Raw genomic sequence first — 12,472 nt, 5'->3', positions numbered from 1 at the left:
ATAACTATTGGAATAAAGAGTAATTGAAGGACTAAAAATAGCTCACTCCAGGCAAAACTGAGCATGTTCTTTTAATTGTGCTAATATTATACAGAAAAAAATAAGCAAAGATTTTAAGATGACATGTTTTATTCAACAGCCTCACAGACATAATTCTCTTGGGTCTTCTCATTTTTGATTGCCTCTATTAATTGCTTTAACATTTTCCAACAAGTGTATCCCAGAGCCAAGAATGCCCAGTGTCCAAACCACTGATGCTTGGAGCAGGTGGGCCACAGCTGCATGAAAGATAAAAAATCACAGCTGGAATTCTGCTATTCTCTGTCTAATTCTAAATATTTTACCTTAAAATATAGTGCTCAAATCCAAAAATATGTCTATACTAATTCTCTAGGAAAACTAGGTCCAACGTTCCTAATTTTTCTACACTTTAAAATGAAAACCTGAGAAGTTATATTAGTTTTGCTATTACTAACAATTACTATTTTTCTACGATGTAAATAATTATGAGAATTCTACCATTCTTTTCAATTTACCTAATTTGTGTAATTGATTTCCGGTCATACAAAGTCCATCACTGCATAAGCCAGAATAGTATAATGTTGGCAAAGTAAAGCTACAGGTTACCACGTATTGTCTTCAATATAGCAAAGCCTTACCTGAATAGAATTTATTCTGAATCTGAAAAAAACAAAAAGTGGGTGAAATATAAGACAAACACATTTAATGAAACAGTGTATAACTTGGCTACTTTTTGATTTATAAGAAAATTACACAAAAAAACACACACAAAAAACAAACAAAAAAACAAACAAAACAAAAACAAAACAAAACAAAACAAAAAACAAAAAAAAAGAAAATTACACATAGAAATAAAAATTATTATTAAATAATAACATGATTTATAATAAATTTTGCCAAAAACACTTGATCAGAGGCCTATCTAGAATTCTTTTTTCTGAGGAATTAAGGCAAAGAATCCAAGAGACAAGTTGATTTTATTTAGCTTTCAGACAAACTAAAGTATTTAATTCATGGAAAAGTTCTTTCTCTAGGCATCTGCCTATTTTTTTTTTTTTCTTTATTCTCACTTGATCTCTTTTCTTCCATGGGCTATTTTTCCACTTTTTTTTTTTTTTTTATCAAGAAAAGACCCCTGGAAAGCATAATTAACATCTTCAGGTGGATATAAAAGTCTTAGCTTCCTATTACATAATAAAGCATTCTAATATCAACATTCTATTTAAAAATGTCATTATATTTATTTCCACTCAATCTGAAGGCTGGAATAGAAAGGCCTTAAGATCTTGTTAAAGAGTGTTGCTGCTGTCAAAGAGTAATCCATGGAGTAGGTAGATAATCCATTTAGAAATGTTGTTTCAGAAAATTAAAAAACAAATTTAGTTACCTCGAAATACTAGTGAGTGCCCTTTACACGGTGCAGCTGATAGAAATTTGTGCCTCTCCTATTTACTAAATCTCATAACCTTTTCTAGTGGGCATGAAACAGATATATATCTACCATTACCTGTTATTGCATTGTTATAGATTATAGCCCAAGCTAAAACAATAATAGAATTCATTTTTTATTTCAAATAGATTTAACAACAACATATTCAGTCTAAGCAGCTTTCTTGACCATACGTCCCCCAGCTAAAGGCATATTTACAACCATAATTCAATGACTCAGTGCTGCCACTCTTCTGAAAATTTACTTAGTGTTAATGTTTTAGGAGATGACAGTGCCTTGCAAATACTGTAAATGTTTTAATACTATAACACTCAACAAGATGTAGACTCTTTCATATGTATTTTGAAGGGTGGAAAAGGCCATGTTTCTAAAGAGGTTGGTGATACATTCTAGAACTGTAAATTTGCTTCTTATTTCTAAACAATAAAAGATACCATGTAAAACTATATTTTAAAAAACTGTGCCTCTATTCTTTTCATTGGTATTATAAACCTGTTCATTACATTGCAAACTGACTATAGTACTCATTACAAAGTAAAATAATAAATAGAAACAATGAAAAGGACAAGTTTGCTAATAAGGATAATTTATTGTATCTAGAGAATTTATTATACTTCCATGCATTGCTATTCTTGAGTTGAGCAGCACTACCTCCCCATAGCTGAGACAAGCTTACAATGTTTTAATCAGAGGAAACTAGCAATTTTACTATTTCAACTGAATTATAATATATTTAGTCTTGTTGTTTTTGCCACAAAGCCCAGATGCCTAAACTGTGATATTTGTCTCAGGTATGATTGTGTAGTGGGGAAAAAAATAAAAATGTTCTTAAATATGTGCACCTCTGCATGCGTCTTTTAAAACATTCCAATAAATCTCATGTTATTATCCATGAGAAATTTAACTAGGCTAATTGACTACATGGAACAAATTAGTGTGAACCTCATTAATATAGTCATGAAAAATTGAAAATGTCTCTTTTAATTATCCAACATAGAAAGGAGCAGAATTCTTACTAGGGAATTTTTAATGTGACATATAACCCATTGATATATTAATTAATATTGTCTGTATATTATAATTACATGCATATTATATATACATATACTAATATAGAATTTTTAACTAAGAGCAAATGCTATGAAAAAAATACAGGTTTATTAATTATAATTCAATTTAAATAATTTAATTCTAAAGCTATATATATTTGATCTATTGACTTTTATGTCTCAATAAAAGTGATTGCATAGAAAACCTTTAATGAAGCCTATATCTGAATATAGCAATTTCTCAAAAATCTGATCATAGGAAATAAAATAAATTTTCTCTGTTAATAGTTTTTATTGTCTTTAATGATGCCATGATCTAATAAATACAGAAATAAAATTATCATTATTGTTTTGTCCTTAATTGTAGTAAAATTACAGTAAAATTTTACTAATTTACAGAGTGAAAGAGGACAAATGGAATTCTGAATCACAAAAAATATTTTAAAGGGGATTGATTTTATTATGTTCACATAGATATCAAAAGTAGGTTAACAAAGTGATATGAAATGTCCTGAGAAGCACTAACTTAATAGATAAAAGGGAATGATTTATACAGCTTCTCATTTCTCATGGCTTATTAATTATTAATAATATCTTTAGATTCTGTTCTTTTAAACAGTTTAAACGTGTTCCTTGCAAATACTGTTACCAAAGCTTAATTTTTTTTTAAACTAGCTGTATTGCCAGGGGTTAGAAATAAGTTCCAGAAGAAGAAAAATAGACCCTTTACATTCCATCCTCAAAACCAGCTGCTCTGACAGCATTAAAGAGAACACATTATTCCTGCTTCCCAGGAAGAAAAGGAATGTTCTGGTAACTGAAATCAGGAACTTACAAGGCATATATTTAATTCAAATAAAATAAAAAATAAAAGTAAAAGTTATGATTCAGGTAATGTGTACAATTTCTAGTCAGGTTCAGGGAAGTTATTGTGGCTAATCTCAATATTGCCTAGAATACATAAATGACATCTGACTTAACACTTATGAAATACATATTTTTTTATTTTTCTTTAGAAATTTGAGATTGACACACACACGGAAGCCAATATAAGGCTTAACATTGCCTCCTACATATTCTCTTCCTAAGACTTGGGTGAGAGATGAATTCATTCAATCACTATTTTGATAAAGACTTAATGGACAGCTTATTTTGTGCTAAGCACCAAGCCAGGTGCTGAGTATACAATTCAAGACAGACAGTCTTCAACCTCATGGTTTAGAGTTAAATGGAAGAGCTGGATACTAAATAATTTATATTACAAATAAATAATTACAATTGTCATAATGCTATGAAGCAAAAAATAATAATAATAAAGGATGTTAGAATTGAAATGTTTCACCTGGATCTTAAAAAGAGGAATCTGCAAGGATTTGGCCATGTTTTTCCATCCAGCAATGTTCAAGATAGGGAAATCTTAAACCCAAAGGACATCACCAGACTAGTCATTAGACAGTATACTTGTTCTAGAGCACAAGTAATTTCTTAGGCTTTACCCATGGCTTAAATGAAATGAACCTTGATATTATCTCTCTCTCTTTTTTCTGAGTATATTCACAAAACAATATTTTGATTAACAACTTAGAATTCCTGGTACCTTTACACTGGGAAGGAAATGCTCTGGACAGCATACACAAATATGTTAGTCACTGGAAAATATATTCCATAAGAGAAGGTAATCTGAGGGTGCAAGAAATCTAGCTTTACTGAGATATAGTTGACATAGAGCATGTATAAGTTTAAGTTATAAGATGCAATGATTTGATACATGTGTATATTGCAGAATGATTATCACAATAAGCTTAGTTAACACCTCCATTGCCTCATATAATTACCATTTTTATAGGGATAACATTGAAGATCTATTCCCTCAGCAGTTTTCAAGTATATAATACAGTACTGTTAACTATAGTCTCTATGCTATACATTATATCCCTGAATTTATTCACCAAAGGACAGAAGTTTGTCCAACATTTCCCCACTCCACACACCTCCTACCCTCCTATTTATCTCATTCTTGTTCCCATTTCTATGAATCTGGATTTTTTAGATTCCACATATAAGTAAGATTATACAGTATTTGACTTTCTCTGACTATTTCACTTAGTATAATGCCCTTAAGTTCCATTTATTTTGTCATATAGAAGGCAGAATTTTCTTCATTTTTATGGCTGAATAATATTCCATTGTATGTATACACCACAGCTTTTTCATCTATATTCTGTTGATGGACATTTATGTTATTTCCATATCTTTGTTATTGTGAATAATGTAAAATGAACATGGGGGTACACATATCTCTTTGAGATTGTGATTTTATTTCCCTTAAGACATATATCCAGAAGTGGGATTGCTGGATCCTACCATAACTTTATTTAAAATTTTTTTAGGAAACTATATTGTTTTCTGAAGGAGTCAGCCTGTGCTAGAGTGGGTCAGGGCTGGGCTGTGTGGTGAAGCTGGGTGCCACTTCACTCTCCTCCGATGAGGAGGATGTCTATTTCTGCACTGGGCTGCTGGACTTGGAGGAGGGATGGTGGGGGTAACCTATCTTTCCTATCCTCTATGCATTTCATATTTCTGCGCTTCACCCAGGTGCTGTAATCCCTCACCTATATTTATAGTTCTTAAGAAGGTATTTTCATGCACAGAACGTTGTTCAAATTGGTGTTTTTGTTTTATTTTTAACATGAAGATTGGATGTGGTGGTGGTTAATGACTTTTCCCTATATTTGTCATTTTTCTTTCTTTTTTCATTAGGAGGGAACTATGCTGAGTAACCCGCTAGCCTTTCTCTACCTTCACATTAGTTCTTCCCCTGGGAGAAGTAGTGATTTAATTTGACAGGAGTTTGGAATGAGAAACTGGGCATGTTGTTCACCCCTTCCTACTAACCTTTTTCTTTCTCAAGGAAGCATCCATTGATTTCACCTCTGTTTATCTAACTAGTCATAAAAAGTAATTTCTATGTTAGTAATAATTTAAATTTAACTTCTCAAGAAAGTAAACATGAACTTTGTCATTAGGTATCTTCCCATATGATAAAGAGTATACTTATATTAATTTTTAAATTATTCATCAAAAACAAACAAAAGTATTTTTTAAAAAACACTTGAGGCTGGCATATAGGTCCTAGGGATCTGTAAACAATGAGTTTGAGTAATGCTTAATGCTAAAAATGCTAAAAAGTATATACTCAATAGTAAGTAATACTAATAAAATAAATAATTTATTGTAAAAATGAGGCCTTTTCTTTCTACAACTTTTTGGTATTCTGTTAAACTCAGACATTCAAAAGATTTGAAATTTATATGTAAATAATTAAACACAGATGTATCTTGATTAAAAGGGCAATTCTATTAATTTTTAAACACTTTGATTTATGTCAAAGAGTGTTCTGCCTACGTTTTTCCTCTAGGAGTTTTATAGTATCTGGTCTTACATTTACATCTTTAATCGATTTTGAGTTTATTTTTGTATGTGGTTTTAGAGAATGTTCCAGTTTCAGTCTTTTACATGTAACTGTCTAGTTTTCCCAGCACTAGTTATTGAAGAGACTCTTTCCTCCACTGTATATTCTTCATCTTTGTCGTGAGTTTATTTCTGGGCTTTCTATCCTGTTCCACTGATCTATGTGTCTGTTTTTTCTGATAGTACCATGCTGTTGATAGTACTCAGCCATAAAAAAGAATGAAATAATGCCATTTGCAGTAACCTGGATGGACCTAGAGATTATCATGCAGAGTGAAGGAAATCAGACAAAGACAAATATCATATGATATCACTTATGTGTGGAATGTAAAAAAATGATATAAATGAACTTATTTACATAGACATTTACATAGACTCACAGACATAGAAAACAGATTTGTGGCTACCAAAGGTGAGGGGAAGGATAAATTAAGAGTTTGGGATTAACAGATACACACTACTATATATAAAATAGATAAACAACCATAACTAGTGTATAGCACAGGGAAGTATATTCAGTATCTTGTAATAACATACAATGGAAAAGAATCTTAAAATATGTATATATGTAACTGAATCACTTTGCTGTACCCCAGAAACTGACACTACATTGTAAATCAACTATACTTCAATAAAAAAATAAATAAAATGCTAAACACTTAATATTTTCACATTTTGTTGAATGCAATTTATACATATTGACCTAGCCAAACTATTGACCAAAGGTGAAGCTAGACTTTGAAAAAGAAACTAGAGGTGAATTCTTGTGATACTTGTTTATTTTGCTCTTTAGAAGCAGAGAGACCTCCTTTTAAACATTTTCTGTTGTGTATGTATGTTCATTCAGCCATATTTATCTCACCCACACACTCACAATTTAATTGTCTACAAACATTACATAGCATTATTTAACTCATTAATGTGACTCTTCATCTGTTACCTGATAAGCTACTAGAGGACTGTGAGATCACTGTCCTGGATACTAACCAACTGCTGTTGCCTTCATGGAAGTAGGAAGATGCTTGTCATATTATATATTCCTTGGGAGAAAAAATTAGTCAATCTTTATCTTGAACAATTTTCCACAAATATTGTTTGTGCTTAGTTAGCTTGGTTTGTTTTATGTTCACTGTTGAAAAATCACAAAAGTTTAAAAACTATGAAAGAGGGTACTTATTATGAAACAAATCACTGTTATATGCCTGTCTTTTTGCAGAAGATTATTAAATAAACAATAGTTTAAAATAAAACAGCAAAAGAAAAAAGAGTCTATTTTAAACCACACACACACACAAACACTTTATATGAACCATCTGGTGAAACAATAGCTGGAACAATAGTAGAGAATGAAAGCAATAAATTTGTTCCAATTTAACCTTCTTATTCTACTCTTTTAAGTCAGTGTTTTAATTGATTCCCTGACATGGTGACCTGTGAGCTTCCAGTCAGAGGCGGTACTCTCAGATCACTTCACAAATCCATGCAGTGGTTCAACTTTTTAAATGATGATGAAAATGGAACACATCTATTCCAGCTTCCTGTTTCATAAAAGAGGATAAACAATTTGTTGTGACCTGAACTGTGAAGGGGAGACTCACTTGCTTTAAAATATCTCTTTCAGGAGTAAGCAAGTGAAATTGCAAGATTCCTAAAAGCAGAGAGTAAGGATTCATTAACGGATTTCGGAAGATTTGGCTGTTACTGTTTTATTGTTGTTGTTTAAGATCCATTTGTTAAAACAGAAATGCCTTTTAGAAAATAAAATTATTCTCTGTATGTGTTTACATTATTATAATACTGAATCTTAATAACAAGCCTTGAGGTTCCTACAAAAATGACATACGAGTTGAATATTTGAAAGGGAGAGTACTTGGAAGAAAGATATGGGATTAGTCCCTGTAAGCTGGGGATCTAAGATAGTTATTAGAGGTAAATATTTCCCATTCTCCACTTTCTACGCTCCTTGTAGGGACTGTGTTTCCTGTGGCCCTAATAGTTGGGTGAATCATATGACTAGTTTTGGCCAAGGAATGCAAATGGAAATAGTGTGCACTACTTCTATGTCAGAACATAAGACTCTCTGTCATCCTCCTTCCTTTTGACCTGGTCATATAATGTTCCAGAAGGTGGGTGAGCTGACTGCTCTGGAACTCCCAGTCAATTCTCAAAGGACCTGTACCTTGAAAGAAAAATAAACCTTTTGTTTTCAGCCACTGTGATTGAGTTTATTGTGCAGCATAACAAAGTCCAATCTGATTAATACACATGACAACGCTTCAATAATTTCACAGTATTTCTAAGACCTAACTTTCCCTGAAGATGTGAATGTTTAGTCAAACTATATGGACTTTATCTCATATGCAAATATAGAATGATGAGGTGACTTTTTATCTGTGTATCCTTTCACAATTTAAAAACATTTCCACACATACTATCTCACTTATTTTGTAAAATAGTCCTCTTAGAAAACTTGAGGAATTTTTTTTATTATCACTGTTTATGCATTAAGAGATTAAAAACAGTTGAGTAATTTGGTATTTAGTCACAGAGCCAAGACATAAATACTCAGATACATTACGATTTGTTCTTCCTCTCTCCATTACTCTCTTTTTCCAAAATCATTGTAAGCACTGTGAATACCCGAAAGATCTAAGTCATGTGCAGTCAGAAACTTAATAGACCAGATCCTATAATGGGGAGTTATACAAACTAAAATATACATTAGGATGAAATCTATGACCATGGAGGACCTTAATTAGAGAGCCAGGATCCTTACAGGTAATAAAGATATACAGTCACTGATTTTGTGCAAGAGGGAACTAGTAACAAATAATCCATATTGTGAATAACCTCTTTATTAAAAATATGGGAAAACCACCAGGGATATTGGTTATACAGTCCTCTCAAAAGTAGAGTAATATTTTCTTGAAATTAGGAGTATGGAAACCATGCAGTAGAACTGAGGACACTAGTTTTGTCATTTTTATTGGGGGCCACTGGAACTCTGCATTTTTGTGAATCCTAAGAGAATTCTTGAAAATTAGTAAATAATTACTGATTAGAATGGGGGTGAGACAAGGGAGCAGTAAGAGGACTAACAAAAGTACAATATAAGTATTTCTTTTTCAGAAAAAAAGAGGCAAAATATAACAAATATAACAAATCCTGGGCATTCCTTAACATCTATCATGCTGTCAAAATTGTATGAATTTTGCCTAAATGGATGTTTAAGATTTGGTGTTCATAGGAAGTGCTTCCGGGACGTGAAGAAAAGCCTATCCTTTGTCTTAAGAGGAGGGAAACTGTCAAATGTTTATAGAAACACAGTGGCGCTTCTGCAGGGGAACATCCCACTAGCCTCACATCTACCCAGGTGTGAATCACAAAGCCTGCGTGTGCGATTTCCATCACAATGGAAATAAGGAATAAATAAGGTTGTTAAATGTCAGCCACCTTAGATGAACTGCTTTAACATTCTTCTCTTCCAAGTCAGCCTTGGATTTTTGTTACTCACCAAGCTTATTTTTTGAAACAGCACTTCGATGGGATATCTCAGTTTGAATATCAATTTAAGATTCAAGATAAAGTGATATCTCATTTACCAGGTTTTTGTAGTAAATATGAATTATGCACATGGACCATTTAAATACTTGTGTTTTCTCTCATAACTTAGAGCATGGGCTTGCAAAACAGTCACTCAAAAGTCTCTTCAATTTAATTGTTCCATGCCGTGAGTTACCTGTGTATATATGGATGCAGAGTAAGAAGCTTTTCCATCTGAAGGGATTAAGAAACATTTCATTAATACTAGAAATCTATACTCCAGATTTAGAGTATCGGCACCTGTGCCTGCACCTGTTTAAGGATCAGAAAAGGAATATCTGACACTTTCAGGTTTTGGGGACTTAAAGAATAAGATTTTCCTGACCTCAGCAAGAACAAGGCATAAGAATATGTAACTCTGATACTAGCCATATGTTCCATTTCCCAGTTATTAAGGTTTCCTTCAGTACAGCTGATTAATTAGATTTTTAAAAATTCAGGCAATTTACACCTGTGGTATCATACATCCCTTGAGGCTGATGGGCCTGAAATCCTCAGGATGTTAAGAGATCCTGCAGGGCAGGAGCAGGAGCAGGAGGGGGCGAGGACAATTCCCTGATCTGGTGCAGTCGCACTTTTTAATAACACTCTGGCTTATGTAAATGTCCCACTAAGGGGAATGAGTTCTGGAGTACAAGTCTCACTAAGTGCTGGAGGCATATGGATGTGACAGTAAAAGACATTTCTGAAAGCTCTGCTCTGGTTAAAGCTTCAGCCAGCGTAGTTTTTAATCACACCCTGTGAAAACAACTGGTGGACACCAGGGAGCACAGAGTATATCTGAGTGTGAGAGGATAGGCCCGCAGGGATGGTTAAAGAATCGAATTTAGGCACATCAGTGCTCTAATAGGAAGTCTAGTTTCCTTCACATAGTAAGTGTCAATAGTTGAGAAGGAGATTGGGGAGGAGGCTGTGGTGTGGAACCCACAGCGAGTGTGAGTGAGAACACTGATTAAAGAGAAAGTCTCTTCTCAAGTTTAAAAAAAAACAAACAACTGCTTAATTCAAGTACTGTGAATACACGAATATATTTTAGTTTAATAGTTCTAAGACAGCTATTTTCATTGTTAACCAGTGGGTTGGGGAGTGTTACAGGAAATTTAAAAATCTGAACAAATATTTCAAAACTTGTCCTAATAACTCAGAGATTGAATTTGAAGTGGCAACCAGTTTCTCGAACTTCTAATTTATCTTTCTTCCCAGGAAGTGATAACACCTTAAGTACAGTAATGAAGTAAACGAATTCTTAGTTTTAATTTTTCCACAATATATGTGGGGGTTTTTCTTGGTTGACAGTTATTAGAAGCAATAAAAAAAAAGCCACTGGCATCCAAAACTTACTGTGGTCATCACTGGCAAAGCTACCATAAACTTTCTCTTAATAAAAAGCAATCGTTCAATTTTCTGTATCAGTGAACAAGAACATTCATCCGGAAAATGAAATTTATGTATACTCTATCCATCTAGATGAGATGGCATCTCGTCAATGAGGGATGCAAAGAGCTCTGGAAAAGCAATATGCAGATCTAGGTTTCAGTTCTTCTCTGCCTTTTACACTGTAACCGGGACACTGGGGAAATCTAGTGCCACAGTTCCTTGTCCGTAATGTTAGAACTAAATTCTTTTTTAGTTTCATGAACTATGAAGTTCTATGAACTATGAGTTGAGTGCTATAGCGGTGTCTAGAGCTACCTGATGTAACCCCACTCTGAACAGTAAAGGTACCTAAGTTTCTAAAGCCTTTCATGTGATTCAAACGGCAGACTATCACCTGGACTGAGGGGGAAATAACTATTAATTGGAGGTTTCCAGACCCTTCATTAGCATTCCCATCACTCATTCACTGTCTGTGATAAGCCTAGATCAACACCTTAAACTATGGGAGATGATGCTAAGAAATGCTCTCAGTGTAAATGTATTCATTTGCTAACTTAATCAAACATTCAACAAGTATTTATTGAGCAATAATTATTTATAAGGCACCACTTTACACAGACTGTATACAAGAGGAAATTCTGTGCTCTCACAGAGCTTATGTTATATTAAACACTAATGAACTTCATAGCAAGGGTCTTTAGAGCCATGTATCAGGAGTCTGATTTGGGATGAGACCCCACCTGAGACATTACTGCCAAAGAGAAGAAGGCCATGGCCTTGACAAGGCACGGTGGAAGGCATAGCTGCTGAAATTCACCAACAACCAAAACTGGACCATAAGTTTTGAAAATATATGTTCCCTAATGTGTCAATATTAATTATGTCAGGGAAAAGTAATTGGAATATCATTAAGTCCAGAATAGTGTTTCAGGTCTAAAAGAAAATTATTGATTATTTAAGAATTTATCTTTAACTGTGAGTGTACAAAACCAGAAATACACAATATTTATACCAGCTAGCTTTTGGTGAGAATTCTATGCCGTTTTGTTGCTGTTGTTCCTTTGTTTTTTCTACTCTCTCTAGCCCCAATTTTTAGCATTCTCTCATTCTTTTCTGAGATTCTGGTGCCTCGAATATCCAGTTCTAGAGAAAACATTCTGATGAATACATTTACAACAGATGTCAGAGGATTGGTTAAAATATATCTAAAGGTGAATGCAAATTTTAAGGAGCAAATGGAGGGAGGCAATGCATAACATAATGAATATCTTGTTAATAGTAGACTCAGGCATCCAGGAAGAAGCTGTTTTGGGGAGGAAGACTATGCAGAGGGGTCTCTAATTTGCTTATGAATAATGACATCTATGGTACCTCCATATCTGTTTTTTTAGTTCATTACACAAACATTTATTGAACATGCCTTACATGACAGCTCTGCTGGTGGACATACACACATAGACACACAATTCCTACTTTTACGGACCTCATAGTGAGAGTAGCA

The sequence above is a fragment of the Camelus dromedarius genome, chromosome 1 (genome assembly GCF_036321535.1).
Source record: "Camelus dromedarius isolate mCamDro1 chromosome 1, mCamDro1.pat, whole genome shotgun sequence".
In the NCBI taxonomy this organism is placed as follows: Eukaryota; Metazoa; Chordata; class Mammalia; order Artiodactyla; family Camelidae; genus Camelus; species Camelus dromedarius.
The sequence above is the reverse complement of the archived record's forward strand: the minus strand, read 5'-3'. Positions refer to the sequence as shown.